The following is a 21,163-nucleotide window of genomic DNA, read 5'->3' on the forward strand; positions in this document are numbered from 1 at the left end:
TCTGATGTATCAGTCAGGAAAAGAGAAACTTTGTGAAGACAGAACAAGCAGAGCATGTTTGCAGGGATTGCTTTTTTTCTGCTTGTTTGTTTTTTTTTTCCCCCCATACTCTCTATTGACTTTAGCTACAAGGATCATTAGCTTGGATAACTAGAAGAGTATGTATATCAAGTGGGTTTTCCATGCTCTCTCAGTCCTACATTTTAGTAAGTAGCTCACAAGTCACAGCTCTTTTTTAACCTTAAGACCTGACTTATATACTCCATGAAGATCAAAAGGGCTTCACGAAGTATGTCATGTTAGAATTTGAGCCATCATACTTTAATGACTTCACTGCTTATTCCCAGTGTATGTTGCAGCATCATTGCATTTCAATTATATCCCAACATGCAGGTGAAATATGAAACTGTTCCCAAGACAGCTGGGAAGGTGCAGTTTGCTCAACAACACACAGAAAACCTGGTGCATTGAGCATCAGTAAAGCATTTGCAGCACATATAGATTCTTATCTGCTTAAATGCTTCTAAAAGCACTAGGTGTGACAGGAAGCAATGGTGATTAAATAGGCATATGACTCTCTTTCCTCTTAGGATTGATTGTAGGGGCTGTGCTGTTGGAAACACCTCTTTCAGATGGGAGAGAAAACAAAGTCATGACTAGAGCTGATCAGGACCCAGAATTTCCATTCCATTGGGAATTCCGACATTCTGAATATTTTTTTCATTCCAAGCTGGAACAAAAAGCCAGAATTTCAAATTTCTCACAAAACAAAAATTCAGTAAATAAGTAAGTAATATAATTTGAGACCACTGAAACGTGTTGTTTCAATAGAATCATTTTGATTAATTTCCTTTAGATGTGTTATAGCAAATTATTAAATATAGTATATAAGTAATATATTAAGTATAATGTAAACGTCAACATGAAATGAATTGAAATTACATTGTCAAAAGGAAATATTTCAACATTTTCCCCATCAAAAACTTTAATTGAAATTGACACAGTCCATGGGAACATGCCGATGCTAACAACATTGCATTTTTCAGTGGAAACCTGTTCTGGCAATATATATATATATATATATATATATATATATATATATATATAATTCAGCCACCACAAGTGACCACAAATAATGAAAACTAAAGATCCCATTTCCCTAGCTTAAAAATATAGGTATTAACTCTAATGACTTTGCCAGATTCCTTTGTCAGCAATGATATTCTGCCTGCCTAAATTAGATAAGATAGTCTCTAAACTACTGTAGAGATCTGTTACATCTCACCACTGAAGTGGCTCCATTTCAGCCATGGAAGAGCCAGATTCCAATTTGCTTTGACTAGCACACTAATCCACATTTGGCTGGATTCTCTCACCCACTGTCATATAGGAAGAAGTTTGCACTTTATGGTGTTTACATATTTCCCCAATCACAGACTGTAAGGTGATGAGTTATCCCTGAACTAGCGACTGATTGAGCCACGTGTATTGAGACATCCTTGTGCTAATCTCCAGCCACTCCACAGGACAAGGGCTAGTCTGGTGACTCAAGGCGAATAAGCCTCACAGGTGAAACAGCAGCTCAGTCTGTTCGGTGTCACTTCATGACCTGGAATTCTCCCCAGCCTGATAATGGTAACAGACCCCATAAGTCTTAGTCTTCTCCAGTATTGCTGTCACTCCAGCCCTGTTCCAAGCCTTACTCCAGCCTTATTCCAACCCTGTTCTGGACTTTTGAGTCTGGCCCTGACTCCCTGGCTCTGAACATTAGGCGTGATCATTCTAATCACAGTTTCTGACAGACACAGTGAAATTTACAAAAGAATTTAACAAATAATAAATGAGGTCAAGTACCCCTGTGAAACACTAATATAATGAAGGTCATATGTTGCAGTGCTCAGGAGAGTGCAAGGCCTGCTTCCTCTCTACACTCCCATGGGGATGAGGTGGTAAGGCTATGCCTCCCCATCTCTCCCTTAAAAGGGAATATTCTACAGATCAATAAGGTATAGCAGCGCATATCTATAGACAAAATTCCTTTTAAATAATTATATTATTACATTTATTTAGAATTTTCAAGGGTTATATTTTCAAAATTTAAGTGACTGTAGGGGAGATTTTCAAAGATGACAGTCAGGTGCCCAATTTCTATTGAAAGACTCCCCTTTGTGCCTTTGAAAATCTCCCCTGAACAATAGCTCTGGGTAAGCTGAAAAGCTTGTCTCTCTCACCAACAGAAGCTGGTCCAATGTAACACATTACCTCTCCCATCTTGTCTGTGATAACTAGTCATTTGTCAGCACATGTATCAGCCTGATTTTTTGACATTCTGAGTGCTCACTGCTGCCATTGAAATTAGTGGGAAATATGGATGCTCAATAGCTCTGAAAAGCAGTGCCAGAGAAATACTGATAGGTTTCAGAGTACCAGCCATGTTAGTCTGTATCTGCAAAAAGAAAAGGAGGACTTGTGGCACCTTAGAGACTAACAAATTTATTTGACCAAAAGCTTTCGTGAGCTACATCCGATGAAGTGAGCTGTAGCTCACGAAAGCTTATGGTCAAATAAATTTTGTCTCTAAGGTGGCACAAGTCCTCTTTTTCTTTTTGCAGAAATACTGATGTGTCTTTTATTGGGATGTTAGAAATTGATGTATCCTGTATGTTTTATCTTGTGAATTGAAATACAGAAATAGAAGAAAACTGTTAATTTGCCCTGCTCCTTTCAATAAGAATTAGACAATGTTTTTCCTGCCTGCCAGAATTTTCCAGATGCTTTTTCTTAGAGTTGCAAAGATGATCCACATGCATATATCAGCTGTATCCTAGACATCTTTTGTTACTCTTGCAGGTTCTGTACTTATGCAACCTATATACTCCAGCCAGAAGATTCATGAGTGGCATGAATCTAAGTTAGTCTGTGGATGTCTCTTTGTCATTCAATGAGGATGAATATGGCATAGATATATTTATGGCATGGAAGACTGATTGGCTGACATTGGTAAATGCCTGTGGATAATATGGTTTTAATATTAATTATCAATGACGTGGCTCAAAAGTGGTTTGTATATTCTGTAAAAATCTTGACCTTTCTTTTTAGGATAGTCCTATCTGAATTAATAATTTAGCTGTATTTTGCTCTGTAATTGTTGTAATGTTATCTGATTAAAATATGACCATGTAGATCATTGTTGCTACCACTGTTATTTAATTGCAACAAATCTTGTACAAAAGTAGGTCAAGTAGGGTGTCTATGGAAATCTATGATTTTCTGAATACGATAATGCTATTTATATGTCTTTATCATTTTTGTATTTGAAGTTTATGAGCATTGACTTCGTACCTGTATTTTAAATATGTTTGCTCCTGTGATAGCATCCACAAGGTATTTAGCCTGCACATCTTGAAGGGACTATTCAAATTAAGTGGCCCAACAAAAGAACACTTAACTCATAATGGAAGATGCCCATATACACTGAATGGACTTTCCTGTGAACATTCCATCTGAAGTATAGGTTATGGCCTCTACTGTGACTAAGCAAAATCATGCATGGACATGTGACTTGCTCATGTGACTCCAAACACCATCTTGTCACCTGTGATTTTCCACTAGCTGTGCTGAGGGTTTTCTTTGAAACAATGGATTTCTCTCCATATGGCAGAAGCCACAGGAAGTCTGGTAATTTTGCCTCTTTCCTGCTCAAACCTCTGGACTATGATGAACTTGTACTAATGGGACCATTCTCACCAAAGGACTGAGGACCTTCCAATGATTTGGAAGCAACCAGAGACTTAACAAGCCAGAAGTTTATTCCATCATGGCTATAAGCGTGATCCAAGAACTTTGCATTTATTGTATGTATTTGATTCTTTTAACCAATTTTAACTCTTTCTTTCTTTCTTTCTTTCTTTCTTTCTTTCTTTCTTTCTTTCTTTCTATAAACATTTAAATTTAAAATACTAAAGGATTGGCAACAGCGTGATTATTGGGTAAGATCTGAGTGGTATATTGACCTGGGTGAATGGCTGGTCCTTTAGGATCAGAATAAGCTTTTATTTGATTAAATTGGTTTTAAAGAACCACTCATCTCTAAGTCTAGTGGTTTTGGTGGTGGCACAAGGAGAGGAATACCTAAGAAAACTGCTCTTTTGACTTCTTGTCAGCCAGTGTGGTGAAACAGAGGTTTACTTTTGTTGCTGGTTTGGTATATCTTATGAGAGAATAACCACCAGTGTCTGCCCTATTTCTCAGCAGTTTGTCCTGAATTTGGTATTCTCAGTTGTGACCCACAAAGGCATGGTGACAATTGTCTAAGGAAACTTTTTTACCAACACAAAGGAATGAATGTATTTCCTACCTCGCCTTCCACACACCTGTCCTATTCCCCAAGGAGAGAAATTACATGTAGGTGAGCCATTATATGTATGGATATATAGATGTAGATGTATGTTTTTGAGATAGAGATTACTGTATAGTTCTCGTAAATAGCAGAATGAAGCAAAACCATAAGTAGATTGTGCATCCCAGTTAAGAGCCTTTTTTTTAGGATCCAGAAAATATTTTTATTATAGAAGAAAAAAAAGTTATCATTTATATCCTTGAAGCATAATACTCCATATTGACTTCAATGGGATTAGGATCAAGCCCAAAGGACAGTTAACTGATTCACCAGGAGCACTAGATTTGGCCCAAAGTCCTGCCCCATGTTATAACATAGCAATATAGTACATGTTGTTGCGATCCTACTGGAGCAGTACACAAGAATTCTGGTCAGTAGAAAAAATCTTCTGTATGCATAGTAATTTTGCAATATTTTCCCACCATTATGGGAGCTATTTAATGATGAATTGGTCGAAACAAGTAATTTATTCAACATTTGATGAGAAAAGTGTGTTAAGTGAGTTATTCATAGAAAATTATTTGACTTTCTGTTGGCAAATTGAAAAAAAACAACCTTACAAATAATTCATTCAATGCAAAATGCCAAAATTCAATGGATAAATTATTTGCAACAAATAATTCAACCAGCTGTAATTGCATGTCAGTACTTTAGGATTAGAAGGTGTTTTCTCTGTTGGTATTAGAATCAGTACTGAATGGAATCATGAAGACATTGTTCTTGTGGAGTCAATGTCTATTTTGATGATTGCTGTTGCATGTTCAGCATGGAATTCATTGCTTCCAAGTTAACTGTGGAGCTATTGCAGATAGTTAAATCAGATTTAACTCATGGTTTGGTGACAGCTTTGAAAATAATCTTTAGGATTGAAATAAAATATCTTTGTCCTGGCTAGATCATTAACTCCTGCTATCCAGGTTCATGTCTTATCCTCACTTCTGGTGAGAAGAACTTTTTGAGACTTTTGAAGCAGGCTGATGACCACATCTTAGTTCCAGATGTTTGGGGTGGAAGGATGATGTAGTTATCTTTAAACCACTTTTCCAGTGCTTTATGGGGAACATCCATGTACCAGCAACGCAGATACAGGTAAGTAACTGTTTTCATGTTCTCTCCACAGGTACTAATGCGGAGAGTGGACCAGATGATATGTCTGAGGGAAGGGAGCAGAAGGAGACTCCAATGATTGGAAGGCATGAGATGCACTGTCCTAGGGTTGGGGGTTCCACGCCCACCGCTCCCAAGAGAAGGAGGCGGGTGGTGGTGGTCGGGGACTCTCTCCTTAGGGGGACTGAGTCATCTATCTGCCGCCCCGACCGGGAAAACAGAGAAGTCTGCTGCTTGCCAGGAGCTAAGATTTGCGATGTGACGGAGAGACTGCCAACACTCATCAAGCCCTCGGATCGCTACCCCTTCCTGCTTCTCCACGTGGGCACCAATGATACTGCCAAGAATGACCTTGAGCGGATCACTGCGGACTACGTGGCTCTGGGAAGAAGGATAAAGGAGTTTGAGGCGCAAGTGGTGTTCTTGTCCATCCTCCCCGTGGAAGGAAAAGGCCTGGGTAGAGACCGTCGAATCGTGGAAGTCAACGAATGGCTACGCAGGTGGTGTCGGAGAGAAGGCTTTGGATTCTTTGACCATGGGATGGGTGTTCCAAGAAGGAGGAGTGCTAGGCAGAGACGGGCTCCACCTAATGAAGAGAGGGAAGAGCATCTTCGCAAGCAGGCTGGCTAACCTAGTGAAGAGGGCTTTAAACTAGGTTCACCGGGGGAAGGAGACCAAAGCCCTGAGGTAAGTGGGGAAGTGGGATACCGGGAGGAAGCATGAGCAGGAGTGTGTGAGAGGGGAGGGCTCCTGCCTCATACTGAGAAAGAGGGGTGATCAGCGGGTTATCTCAAGTGCCTATACACAAATGCACGAAGCCTGGGAAACAAGCAGGGAGAACTGGAAGTCCTGGCAAAGTCAAGGAATTATGATGTGATTGGAATAACAGAGACTTGGTGGGATAACTCACATGACTGGAGTACTGTCATGGATGGATATAAGCTGTTCAGGAAGGACAGGCAGGGCAGAAAAGGTGGGGGAGTTGCACTGTATGTAAGAGAGCAGTATGACTGATCAGAGCTCAAGTATGAAACTGCAGAAAAACTTGAGAGTCTCTGGATTAAGTTTAGAAGTGTGAGCAACAAGGGTGATGTCATGGTGGGAGTCTACTATAGACCACCAGACCAGGGGGATGAGGTGGACCAGGCTTTCTTCCGGCAAGTCGCAGAAGTTACTAGATCGCAGGCCCTGGTTCTCATGGGAGACTTCAATCACCCTGATCTCTGCTGGGAGAGCAATACAGCGGTGCACAGACAATCCAAGAAGTTTTTGGAAAGTATAGGGGACAATTTCCTGGTGCAAGTGCTGGAGGAACCAACTAGGGGCAGAGCTCTTCTTGACCTGCTGCTCACAAACCGGGAAGAATTAATAGGGGAAGCAAAAGTGGATGGGAACCTGGGAGGCAGTGACCATGAGATGGTCGAGTTCAGGATCCTGAGACAAGGAAGAAAGGAAAGCAGCAGAATACAGACCCTGGACTTCAGAAAAGCAGACTTTGACTCCCTCAGGGAACTGATGAGCAAGATCCCCTGGGAGAATAACATGAGGGGGAAAGGAGTCCAGGAGAGCTGGCTGTATTTTAAAGAATCCTTATTGAGGTTACAGGGACAAACCATCCCGATGTGCAGAAAGAATTGTAAATATGGCAGGCAACCAGCCTGGCTTAACAGTGAAATCCTTGCTGATCTTAAACACAAAAAAGAAGCTTACAAGAAGTGGAAGATTGGACAAATGACCAGGGATGAGTATAAAAATATTGCTCGGGCATGCAGGAGTGAAATCAGGAAGGCCAAATCACACTTGGAGGTGCAGCTAGCAAGAGATGTTAAGAGTAACAAGAAGGGTTTCTTCAGGTATGTTAGCAACAAGAAGAAAGACAAGGAAAGTGTGGGCCCCTTACTGAACGAGGGAGGCAACCAAGTGACAGAGGATGTGGAAAAAGCTAATGTACTCAATGCTTTTTTTGCCTCTGTCTTCACGAACAAGGTCAACTCCCAGACTACTGCACTGGGCAGCACAGCATGGGGAGGAGGTGACCAGCCCTCTGTGGAGAAAGAAGTGGTTCAGGACTATTTAGAAAAGCTGGACATGCACAAGTCCATGGGGACGGATGCATTGCATCCGAGAGTGCTAAAGGAATTGGCGGATGTGATTGCAGAGCCATTGGCCATTATCTTTGAAAACTCATGGCGATCGGGGGAAGTCCCGGATGACTGGAAAAAGGCTAATGTAGTGCCCATCTTTAAAAAAGGGAAGAAGGAGGATCCTGGGAACTACAGGCCAGTCAGCCTCACCTCAGTCCCTGGAAAAATCGTGGAGCAGGTCCTCAAGGAATCAATTCTGAAGCACTTAGAGGAGAGGAAAGTGATCAGGAACAGTCAGCATGGATTCACCAAGGGAAAGTCATGCCTGACTAATCTAATTGCCTTCTATGACAAGATAACTGGTTCTGTGGATGAAGGGAAAGCAGTGGACGTGTTCAGTACCTTGACTTGAGCAAAGCTTTTGACACTGTCTCCCACAGTATTCTTGCCAGCAAGTTAAAGAAGTATGGGCTGGATGAATGGACTATAAGGTGGATAGAAAGTTGGCTAGATTGTCAGGCTCAACGGGTAGTGATCAATGGCTCCATGTCTAGTTGACAGCTGGTATCAAGTGGAGTGCCCCAAGGGTCGGTCCTGGGGCCGGTTTTGTTCAATATCTTCATAAATGATCTGGAGGATGGTGTGGATTGCACCCTCAGCAAGTTTACAGATGACACTAAACTGGGAGGAGTGGTAGATACGCCTGAGGGTAGGGATAGGATACAGAGGGACCTAGACAAATTGAAGGATTGGGCCAAAAGAAATCTGATGAGGTTCAACGAGGACAAGTGCAGAGTCCTGCACTTAGGATGGAAGAATCCAATGCACTGCTACAGACTAGGGACCGAATGGCTAGGCAGCAGTTCTGCGGAAAAGGACCTAGGGGTTACAGTGGACGAGAAGCTGGATATGAGTCAACAGTGTGCCCTTGTTGCCAAGAAGGCCAATGGCATTTTGGGATGTATAAATAAGGGCATTGCCAGCAGATCGAGGGACGTGATCATTCCCCTCTATTTGACACTGGTGAGGCCTCATCTGGAGCACTGTGTCCAGTTTTGGGCCCCACACTACAAGAAGGATGTGGAAAAATTGGAAAGAGTCCAGCAAGGGCAACAAAAATGATTAGGGGACTGGAACACATGACTTATGAGGAGAGGCTGAGGGAACTGGGATTGTTTAGTCTACGGAAGAGAAGAATGAGGGGGGATTTGATAGCTGCTTTCAACTACCTGAAAGGGGGTTCCAAAGAGGATGGCTCTAGACTGTTCTCAGTGGTATCAGATGATAGAACAAGGAGTAATGGTCTCAAGTTGCAATGGGGGAGATTTAGGTTGGATATTAGGAAAAACTTTTTCACTAGGAGGGTGGTGAAACCCTGGAATGAGTTACCTAGGGAGGTGGTGGAATCTCCTTCCTTAGAAGTTTTTACGGTCAGGCTTGACAAAGCCCTGGCTGGGATGACTTAATTGGGGATCAGTCCTGCTTTGAGCAGGGGGTTGGACTAGATGAGCTCCCGAGGTCCCTTCCAACCCTGATATTCTATGATTCTATGATTTTACGGAATATAGTGCCATGGCGAACTTTTAAACACAAACGTTGAGAGACTTATACACAGACACTATCTTGTATCATTCTCACAGGCCATTGTGATTTATCGATTACCTGCAACTGATAGAGTGAAAAGGAAAGGGGCAGAAAAATATTACTCCTATCAAGATCAATAGCGCAAAAGAGAAGTTTTATAATCCTGTTCTGTGGGTATGACAAAGGAGTAATTCTTTGCTCTTGCTATAGCATCAATAAAGTCTCATCCAGAAGAACTATTCAAAGTCAAGGGTAGTCTAGTGAATCTGAATTGCCTTAATGCTACAACAAAGTAGCATTTTTCACCATCAGACATTTTCTCTCTTGTTATAGATAACATTGTTCAAGTATAGGCTGAGATTGCAGATACTAGGTAATGGTATCAGAACAGGAGTTTATAACTGCATCACCTTCTTGGGGTGATGTTTATCAAATTTTGAGGTCTTGAATGTGTTCATAGACTTGTTTTCAACTACTTGTGAACAGGACTCAAACCCTCTATGGCTGGCAAAGAGTGTAAGAGAAGCTCTGGATTCATTATTGAGAAGAATTTTTAATATTTCCCACTCAGAAGGCAGGACACCACCAGCTTTTAATAATACGTTATTGAAGTTTTTGCACAAGAAGCTATCATTTGACATTAACAGTCTTACCAAATACCAACCTGTCTCTGTCCTTCCATTTTTGAGAAGATGGCATTGGAAAAACGTTAGTCATATCTTGGTCTTATAAATATGCCTTTGACATCTAACGATTGGGTTCAATTTAGTACAGAGGTTATACTGTTATTTGAAAAAAAATGACTGCATTCTCGGGAACAAAGCTCCAAGATGGTTTGGGAGGCATGTATGGAGGCAGGGGGGAAAGTAAGAAGAATGATTTTTGTAAGCAACTAGTTTTTAAGTGAGGTGCAACTTGGGGGTACACAAGACAAATCAGGCTCCTGAAAGGGGTATAGTAGTCCGGAAAGGTTGAGAACCACAGCACTAACACATGTATGCTCGTTGCAATGGATTTGGCTCAGTGAATGGCGGGCCTTTCCACTCTCCAGTAGGTTGGACAACTTGGTTGTATCAGTGAATAAAGAGGAGGGCCAGAGAAGTATCTTTGTCATGCCTACTGAAGAATGGAAAGGCCCGCCATTCACTGAACCAAGACCATTGCAATGAGCATACATATGTTAGTGCTGTGACTCTCAACTGACGTATTTAGTTACCACCCTTTATCTGGTACATGTTGGTTCAATCAAAATATCTCTATCCATCCCCCTGTCACCCTGACCTAATCTTTAGGAGGGGTCAAGGTGTCCCTGTTATCTTCAGGGAGTGTGTTTATGCCATGCTTGGTATTGGGGTGTTCTGGTACTACCCTTCTGGAATGTGTTTACATGAGTGTTCTGTGCCTAGCACTTCTTAGGCGTGTTTGCATTTTTGCAATACTAGCCCTGTTCTTGCCATGTTTTGTGAACTTGCAAGTAGGTATGTTTTGTAACTGGGCCTGACTTTGCTCATAGCTTGACTTTTGCTAACTTTGCTTTATATCAGCAGGGGCTGACTTTAGTTCAGGCCTTAGGCCTTACGTCTCAGGCTCTCTCTTTCTACTACAATATTCTTTATGACATAGTAGATCTTAGCACAAAGGAAACATAATTGTTTGTGGGGCAAAATGCCTCCCCCTACTCACATTGTGTGGTGTCTGATTCCTTGGAATCCCCATTTGAGACGTCTCAAAAAGTAAATAATGACCCAATGTCATTAAGGGTAACAATTATTTAAGTGGAGTTACTCTGGAGATTAGAATAAGATCCAATGATTTTAATCACATCTAAGAGGTCCTAAGAACCAGATCCTGATACCCTTACTCTCAATATGTAGTACCTTGCTCCACAAGTAGTCCAGTGAAATCAAGGATATCTGTCCCTAAATAGTCAGAGGGTCCACATGCTACCTAAGCAATGAGCAATGCTACAAAAGGTACAACTGATCTTCTCTTCTTCTAGTATAAGTGTGTGATATCAGTGGATACCAGATACGGTATGTTTAACAATAGATAAAACAAAAGAGGGAATCTGAAGTCTTGTGGTTTTATAAGGGACATGCAAAAAGTCTACATCTGCATTTATCTGGTAGAAATGCCTTGAAATATTAATCATTATTGTTTGCGCTGAAGTAGCATGTAGAGATAAGGCCCCTTTGTGCAAGGTGCTGCACTCACATATAAATAAAAAGACAGTCCCTGCCCCAAAGATCTTACAACCTATGGCCCAGATCCTGCAAAGACTAATACAAATGCTTAGCTTTATGCACTATAAGGAGAGTGATGAAAATACATGAAAACTTTACACACAGGGGCCCCAACTTTGCAAAGACATGTTTATGCACTGCAAGTGGCAATTGAACTACGCACTATAACACTGAGCAGATGCATCAATTTTTGAAGGATCAGGCTCTAGGTATATAGTAGTGTTCCTTACCTTTTGTATGATAGATGATTTATGCTTTTTCTAATGGTGTGATATCAAGCAAAAATTGCTGTGAGATGAATTTTTGTTCAGAGGGTTAGTCTGGTCCTTCTTGCTATGTGGCATATTGTGAAATATTAAGCTGTGCTATTTCATTGGCTCATCTTTTATGAATTTACCTCTGATATGACCATACTAGCTCACAATGCTTGATAAATAAGTATAGACTCCTGCATACAGTTCTTCCATTGTCTTCCATTAGATTGACTCTTGGCTCGTATACACCATTTTCTATGATAATGTAGAATAATAAACCAAATAAAAATATTATAATCTCATTATCAAGATGAGGAAAGGCTTGATAGCATTTATCTGAGACTGAGCGTTTAAAAAAATCTAGGGTTATGCATAACAAGATCCCAATTTGTATCACCTTTCTTTCATTCATGCAACTTATGAAAGAGAATTACAATGAATTTAAAATGAAATAAATACAATAAAATGAAATAAACTAGGTTTTCCTGGATTGTTTCCCATTGGAATACATTTGTGCTCAGTTTTTCCTCTGCCCTAAAATACTTTGTCAATGAAAAGTTTTGTAAGGAAGAAGTCTTTTCATAGGCAAAAGTTTTAAAAGGATTAAAAGGTTTTTGTAGAATTCTCTGTTCATTAGCCACATTAAATGCAGGCACTACAAATCAATGTTTGACTTTTACTTTAACCTTAAAATGTCATTAAATTCCACACATGAAAAGGTTGATACAAACACCCTTTTTCCTTAATTGACAACATTTCCATTCACTGTAGCATTTTGTAACCGAAGAGAAGCACATGTGAAAGGTGTAAAAAAGGTCAAGATGCAACTTGGAATATTTAGTGTTTAGACCCAGGTCTCTATGTGTTCAGACAGATTTAATGCCTGAAATTTCCAATGCACCCAAGAACAAGCCATTATTTCTACTAGGACATATATTGCTTTCAGATGAATGGTTCTACAGACTGGTACAGGTAACTCACACTCTACTTTATTGATTCCCTCTTACTATTGGAGCTTACCTTTCACCTGTTCACCATGCTTTCACCACTACATACAGATCTTTATTTGTGTGTGTGTGTGTATTTGTGTGTGTGTGTATCCTTATTATAGAGTAGTTAATCATGATGACAAGGTTGAAAGGAAACTAAATAATGCAGAAGAGAATAGCTGCTTTTGGACAGAGATCAGGCTAGTGTTTAATCATTTTTGCATACACAGTGAATGACATCCCTTTATAGGTATATTTGTGAAGAGTAAATCTCCATGCTGGAATTTCTTAGTGAAAAAAAACCCAAGTCTTCAGTTCCTTTTGCAGATGCATGACTGTAGAATGCAAAATCCTAAATTCTAATTTAGTTTTTATAAGACTAGTTTCTGAGTCAATTCCTAGCTCTCAGTGTTGCATTGACTAAGATGGGTGTATCCACTCAGCTGAAATCTGTTGGCAATGTTCTGTCCCAAAACCTTAAAATAGAAGAGCTAATGTAGCCTTATCTGGTTATAAGAATGTGGGTCTGTGACATTAATTCATGATGTAATGTCAAAAGGTAAGGAGGCCACACTGACAAATATACAGGAATTGAACCTTTTACAGGTACCAACTACTATTCAGAGAAAGAAAAACATTTTTTGCAGTATGTCAGCCCCCAAAACAAGTGAAAATTCAGATTAGCAATCATTTAAAGGTAAAGTATAGGACTATCAAGCAATTAGAAAAATTCATCACGATTAATCACATGATTAAAAAATGAATTGTGATTAATTGCTCTGTTAAACCATAATATAATACCATTTATTTGTTTATATACCAAGATATTTATGTGTCAGATTCACTAAACATTCATATGTCCCCTTTCATGCTTCGACCATCATGTGTCTATGTTGATGACGGGTTCTGCTCAATCACGATCCAAAGTCACTGTGGACAATGCATGTTCATTTTCATTATCGGAGTCAGATGCCACCAGCAGAAGGTTGATTTTCTTTGTTGGTAGTTCAAGTTCTGTAGTTTCCACATTGGATTGTTGGTCTTTTAAGACTTCTGAAAGCATGCTCCACACTCCATCCTGATCAGATTTTGGAAGACACTTCAGATTCTTGAATCTTGGGTAGAGTGCTGTAGCTATCTTTATAAATCTCACATTGGTACCTTCTCTGAGTTTCCTCAAATCTGCAGTGAATCTGTTCTTAAAATGAACAACATGTGCTGAGTCAGCATCCGAGACTGCTATAACATGAAATATATATCAGAATGTGAGTAAAACACAGAGAAGGAAACATACAATTCTCCCCCAAGGAATTCAGTCACAAATTTAATTAGCACATTTTTTTTAATGAGCATCATTAGCATGGAAGTATGTCCTTTGGAATCGTGGCTGAAGCATGAAGGGGCATACAAATATTTAGCATACCTTGCAATGCCAGCTACAAAAGTGCCATGTGAACACCTGTTCTTACTTTCAGGTGACATTGTAAATAAGAAGTGGGCAGCATTAGCTCCTGCAAATGTAAGCAAACTTGTTTTTCTTAGTGATTGGCTGAACAAGAAGTAGGACTGAATGGACTTGTAGGCGCTAAAGTTTTACATCGGGTTGTTTTTGAGTGCAGTTATGTAACAACAAAAAAATCTACATTTGTAAGTTTCACTTTCATGATAAAGAGATCTCGCTACAGCACTTGTATGGGGTGAATTGAAAAATACTACTTATTTTGTTTATCATTTATACAGTGAAAATATTTGTAATAAAAATAATAATATATAGTGAGCACTGTACACTTTGTATTCTGTGTTGTAATTGAAATCAATATATTTGAAAATATAGAAAACATCCAAAAATATTTAATTCATTTGAATTGGTATTTTATTGTTTAGCAGTGCGATTAAAACTGCAATTAGTCGCAATACATTTTTTTTAGTTAATCGCGTGAGTTAACTGTGATTAATCGACAGCCCTAGTAACTTACTTGAAAGGGCTACATAAAATAAGATTTTAGCAAAATAAGGAATGATATCTTTGGCAGACTTATCAAATAGGTCAAGAGTTAACTTAGCTATTGTATCTAACATTTGGAAGACCAGAGCTAAAATAGGGTAAAATCCAAAACAAAGATTTGCAGAGCACAGGAGACAAAATTAATTAATTTAACAAAATTAAATTAAAAAAGACAAGTGAGTTTGTAAAACTATCTCCTTATTTATCAGATCTGTTCCCTGTCTATATTGGGAGTATATCTATCTACTTGAAGGAGATATATTTTTGCTTTTACTCCTGTGACCTTTTAGAGCCAAGACAGTTGAAAGAGAAAAGGCTGGGCTCCCTTCTTTTTCTGGTCAGTACACTGACTGTTTTCCTACATTTCAATTAAAGGGCCATTCAGTCACACCCACGCCATGCCTCTGAAGGCAGTGTGGTTACACAAGTGTAACCTGGGGGATGAATTCCTTCAGAACCTTTATTACAGGTAAAAGAACCCAGCTTGAATGTCACATCCCATATTGAGTTTTCAGGGCTGATAGTTAGGAAAAAAATGACTTTTTACTTGTAAACTGATTACATTTGCTACACAGAAATCATTTAAATATCACACTCCACATTTCCTTTTCACGGGATCCCTTTTTTAGAGTAGAACCATTTACTGTTCTTTATACAAAAAAGACATTATTTTCTGTCTGCTGCTTTGTTTCAGTTGTTATTGTTCTTACAGTTTCCTCAATCTCTATAATAACATTGAATAGTTTGCACTAGATCATAAAAAGATCCCAAAGTGTTTCACAAAGGTGGATAAATAGCTACAAGCAAAATACCAATCCATGGTTCAGAGGCCTGCAGATAAGTATGTGCAACCATTGCTGCATTTTGACCAACATTTAAATACTGCTGCACATAGCATGATACAGAGCACTTTGCAGATAAACATGGTGGTACTGTAAAACTGACCAATATCCTGTGACAGACATTAATTACATGGGGGACAGGGAGAAAGATCTCCACTCCCACTGAAAAACACTCCCTCTTGGAATTTACTTTGAATACATTTTGGAGGAAGAGGAGGTTGTCCCTCTCCAGGATGTCCTGAGGCCCTATGCTGCTGCTCCACGTAAGTCCTGGTTCCCTTATCTCTTCTTGGCTCCTGGCAGTGTGGGTACAGTGGAGCTGTACTCTGAGACTTCTCAGCCTCAGGCCCTGCCTTTTCATCATGTCTAAGGATAGTGCCATGAAGGCAACTGACCTGACCAGTTCTGAATATAAAGGATGTGATCATAGAACCATCGAAGATTAGGGTTGGAAGAGACCTCAGGAGGTCATCTAGTCCAATCCCCTGCTCAGAGTAGGACCAACACCAAATAAGTCATCACAGCCAGGGCTTTGTCAAGCCAGGCCTTCAAAACATCTAAGGATGGAGATTCCACCACCTCCCTAGGTAACCCATTCCAGTGCTTCACCACTCTCCTAGTGAAATAGTGTTTCCTAATATCCAACCTAGACCTTCCTCACTGCAACTTGAGACCATTGCTTCTTGTTCTGTCATCTGCCACCACTGAGAACAGCCTAGCTCCATCTTCTTTGGAACCCCACTTCAGGTTGTTGAAGGCTCCTATCAAATCCCCCCTCAGTCTTCTCTTCTGAAGACTAAACAAGCCCTGTTCCCTCAGCCTCTCCTCGCAAGTCATGTACCCCAACCCCCTGATCATTTTTGTGGCCCTTCGCTGGACTATCTCCAATTTGTCCACATCCTTTCTGTAGTGGGGGGCCCCAAAACTTGATGCAATACTCCAGATGTGGCCTCACCAGTGCCAAATAGAAGGCAATAATTAGTCTCTTGATCGGCTGGTAATGCTCCTACTAATGCAGCCCAATATGCCATTAGCTTTCTTGGCAACAAGGGCACAATGTTAACGCAGATCCAGCTTCTTGTCCACTGTAATCCCCACCTACTTGTCTGTAGAACTGCTGCTTAGCCAGCCAGTCCCCAGCCTGTAGCAGTGCATGGGATTCTTCCATCCTAAGTGGAGAACTTGTCCTTGTTGAACCTCATCAGATTTCTTTTGGCCCAATCCTCCAATTTGTCTAGGTCACTCTGGAAGTGATCCCTACCCTCCAGCATATCTACCTCTTCCCCCAGTTTAGTGTTGGTATCTGTATGATGTGTGATCTGTGCCTGAAAGGTCCCCTTGAAAATATGGCTCTCTGGGAGCAATCCTTGGCTTCTCCATTAATTTCTATATCTGTAGCGGTCTGAAATCAAATCAGATTGACACTCAACGCTCCACGTGTCATTGCTGTGTCATGATACCAGGCAATATTCTGTGTGAAGAATAATATCCCAGAAGAAATGTATTAACACTGGTGATTTCCCAATATGATATTCATGACAGAATTGAGAACAGTTGCTTCAGTGCATGCAAGAGTTAGGAAATGGTCTGATTTCCAAACCTATGCCTGCAGCTGAAATGAGCTCTACTTGGCTCTCATGGCTACAGTTTCAGTCAATGCAGGTGCAGAAGGCAAAAAGAGAGATTCTGCATACCTGAGTTTCTGTCTGTAAATACAAACACACATGCGGAAATTTTCAGCCTTTCAAAAGCATGAGCCTGCAATGAAATGGCAACACCAGTCTAAAGCATGAGCAACCTGTAGGTCCCATGAAAATAAATCAATCATGTATCATCATACAGATACGTACATACACCTTATCCAGATTACGTAGATGCATTTTTAAAAAGCTTCTCTTCTGCTCCTGTCACTACTCATGATTTTTTTCTTAATTTTGAGTTAACTATGCTTTTATTGGGATATTTTGTGTTCAGTTTAATATTTTTATTAGTATAAAGATGAATAATTGGGAAGAAAAATGTTTATATATAATCATGTAATGATCAGCTCAATATAACTAAGGTGTAGAGCAGGATGAGAAAATGAAATTAGCAAATAGGAACATATTACAGAAGTCACCAAATAAAATGCATATTGTGTTCTTTACCCTTATGACATTAATGCTTTCCACAACTAGAGTGCTCTAGAATTCCAGAGCAATCTAAACCAATCACAATCAACTCACTCAGGCCCCCAGTGTTACACTTGGACCAGGGCAGGTTGATCCCTGTGCAAGCAAGACATTCCACTGTTGGGAAAAAAAAACATTTTTGGATGTATCAGCAGAAATATTGTAAGTAAGATATAAGAAGTAATTCTTCCGCTCTACTCAGCACTGATAAGGCCTCAGCTGGAGTGACTGTGTTAGGTTATGGGCACCACATCACAGGAAAGATGTGGACAAATTGGAGAAAATCCAGAGGAGAGCAACAAAAATGATTAAAGTTCTAGAAAACAGTACCTATGAAGAAAGACTGAAAAAAACTGCGTTTGTTTAGTCTCAAGAAGAGAAGACTGGGGGGGGGGGGGGGGACATAATAACAGTTTTCAACAGGGGTGAAAGTAACTCCAGACACTTACCAGTACGGGGCTGGCTCCGGCCCCCCAGAAGGGGAGGGGTCTCGGACCGAAGGGACGGGGCTGGGAGTCAGCATCCCCCAGTCAGCCATTCCAGGCCGCCTGGCCCGTGTCACCCAGGGCTCCAGTGGCGATTTAAAGGGCCTGGGGCTCTGGATGCTGCGACTGCGGTAGCGGCAGAGGCGTCCGGAGCCCCGGGCCCTTTTAAATCTCTGGTTCCAGGGCAGCTGCTCCCTTTGTGTCTCCCCCGCCCCGTCAATGCCTGGGGGCGGGGCAAAAGGGGCAGGGACGTTAAAGCGCTGCAGGGTCTTTTACCGCAGCGGCACTTTAACATTGCTGCTCCCCCCCCGCCCCCGCTTGTCAGTGGCCCTGCTGGTAGGGCCGTCAGTGGGAGGGGTACAGCAATGTTCAAGCGCTGCCGTGGCATAGGACCATCCTTAAAGCGCTGCCGTGGCAGCGCTTTAATGTCCCTGCCCCTTTTACCTCCCACATCGGCGATCCTACTGGTACGGACCCTACCAGCAGGGCCGCCAATGGGGAGGAAGGGACAGAGATGTTAAAGCGCAGCAGCTCTTAAAGCGTTAAAGCCGTGACGGTCCTTTGTCACGGCAGTGCTTTAACGTTGCTGCCCCTTCCCCCACCCCTCCCATCGGCCGCCCTGCCAGTATGGACCCTACCAGCAGGGCCACCGATGGGGGAGGCAAAGGGGCAGGGACATGAAAGCGCTGCGGTGGCAGTGCTTTAATGTGGGCTGCGTACGGACCAGTCAGGTTCTTACTGGTACACTGTACAGACCCGTACCGGCTCACTTTCACCCCTGGTTTTCAATAAAAGATTGTTATAAGGAGAAGGGAGAAACATTATTCTCCTTAACCTCTGAGGTTAGGACAAGAGGCAATGGGGTTAAATTGTGGGAAGAGTGGTTCAGGTTGGACATTAAGAATAACTTTCTAACTTTAAGGGTAGTTAAGCACTGGAACAAATTGGCTAGGGAGGTGTAGAATATCCATCATTGGAGGTTTTTAAAAACATGTTAGACAAACACCTCTCAGGATTGGTCTAATTATTACTTAGTCCTGCCTTAAGTGCAGGGGATTGGACTAGATGATCTATTGAGGTCCCTTCCAGTCCTACATTTCTATGAATCTATTATTTAAGCCAATGGGTCTTTGCAAGGGTGAAAGGTCTGCCCATGCAGATCTGATTGGAAGATCAGGACCTTAGCTCCAGATACAAAATAAAACATTATGATCTGTCACCCTGAAAATAGGTCACTCATAATTTACTCCCTCTGTTCGAAAACATTTAACTGTTACAAAGTGATTTGGATAATTTTTTTCACTACAGGGCAGATATTAGAATTTAGATCCAATTAAGACATTTTCAGTTTGGAAACATTCCGATACCTATTTTTAAAAGAGTGACATAAAGGGAAAAGAAGAAACAGATGTAGTCTCTGTAAACTGGATTTTCTTCTTGCACAGATCATTGGAATGAAACATCTTTCCCCTGAAGGGAAGTTAGTGTTGACTCATTGTGGTTAGGGCTGTAGCAAACTAACCTGTTGGCGCTTTGTGGAAGCCTTGGGAAGAGCTCAGCAGGGGATAGTTCCACAATGAGGAAGAGCTTAGCTTTTCCCCTTTGTGCTAGAGTCCGTTCACTAATTGGTAGGAGGGGAACTGCCCATCATCTTTTCTTTTAAGGCTTGGAGGAGAAAAGACTAGAAAAAAAGTCTTAAAAATGGAATGTGCTAAGCATTGACTAAGTGTTTCAGGTCAGTGAGCAGGTATGTTTACCACTGCAAAAGCTCCCCCCACTCACTCTCCCTGGGTTAGAGTAGGCAACTGAGCATTATGCTGTTGTGTTGAAGTAATATAAGCAGCAGCTAGTTGTATAGCTCCTGTTTTGCTGGAAGAGAACTGATAGTGGCTGTAACAGAAGATGTTTAAAGCCCTGAAAGCTGCAGTGCAGCAAGAACAGATTATCAGTCATGGAGAACAGCGGTGTGCGTGAACTGAACTACGAACAGTAAATGCAGACCTGGTATCTAGCAACCTTTATATACCAACTGCTATACTTTGTACAGTGTGCTGTTTAATAACACTTGGCGCTTCTATAATGTCTTTCATCAAGTAGTTAACTGATTCTTAACAATCATCAATAAAACGTGCAACAGTAGAACAGTGCTCTCATTCTGACTAGGGGGAAATGGAGGTACAGACAATCAATTCCCTATCAGATAACGAAACCATGCACGGCCTTCTGTTGTGGAATTTAAACAGTATGCTATGTCTTGAATTAGTCTGCTCTACATGGGTGAATTTAATTCATAGACTTTAAGTGACTTGCAGTAGCTCTGAGCAGAAGGACTAGAACCTAGATTTCCTGCCCATTATTCTGAACCTTTAACCAACAATCATTCCTGTTTTCCCTTAGAAATGCAGTTTTAAACATTCTTGGGTTACTTTGATATCTGGTGAAAGATATTTAGCTGTACATATTAAGCTGTCTCTTTTTTTTCCTCTGGGAACTGTTCTATTTTTTTCTTTCACAAAAATTGAAGGGATTAGTTATTAAATTATGAAGTTATATTAAACTCTAACAGGTTACATTGCTGTATCCAACCTCAATAGATGAAATTAGATAAAAGAGGAATACAGATTCCCAGCTGGATTGATTTCAATGCTGCTAAGATGATTTACACCTCCTGAAAATCTGGCTCAGGTGGGTGGGGGGCAAAAGGCTACTTATGACTAGCCTAGACAAACAAAGTCTGAGAGGGTAGAGGACTGCTCTCTAAAAATACAGCAGGGAGTAAATACCAGGGAGGGAGAAGAACTATTTAAGATTAAATGTTGATGCAATAAACTGTCCATGAATAAATGTAGTCTGGAAATTAGGAGGTTTGTAATCATCAGAAGAATGAGGTTTTGTAACAGCCACCCAATAGGAGTAGTGGGGGCAACAACTGAACTTGTTTAAACTTGAAATTTGATAAATTTATAAATGGGATTATATGACAGGGCTGCTTGCAATAGC

General features: G+C 40.8%; 1 long non-coding RNA gene across 3 annotated transcripts in view; it reads right to left on the reverse strand.

The window, feature by feature from the left end:
- LOC141984207 (uncharacterized) overlaps positions 1-18,388 on the reverse strand; it is a 59,207-nt gene extending 40,819 nt beyond the window's left edge. For all 3 annotated transcript variants that reach the window (XR_012638688.1, XR_012638687.1, XR_012638686.1), the window contains exon 1: positions 18,128-18,388. This is a non-coding gene — a long non-coding RNA (uncharacterized LOC141984207). The remainder of the gene's footprint in view (positions 1-18,127) is intronic.
- Positions 18,389-21,163: the final 2,775 nt, after the last annotated feature.

This window comes from Natator depressus, chromosome 3 (assembly GCF_965152275.1).
Source record: "Natator depressus isolate rNatDep1 chromosome 3, rNatDep2.hap1, whole genome shotgun sequence".
NCBI lineage: Eukaryota > Metazoa > Chordata > Testudines > Cheloniidae > Natator > Natator depressus.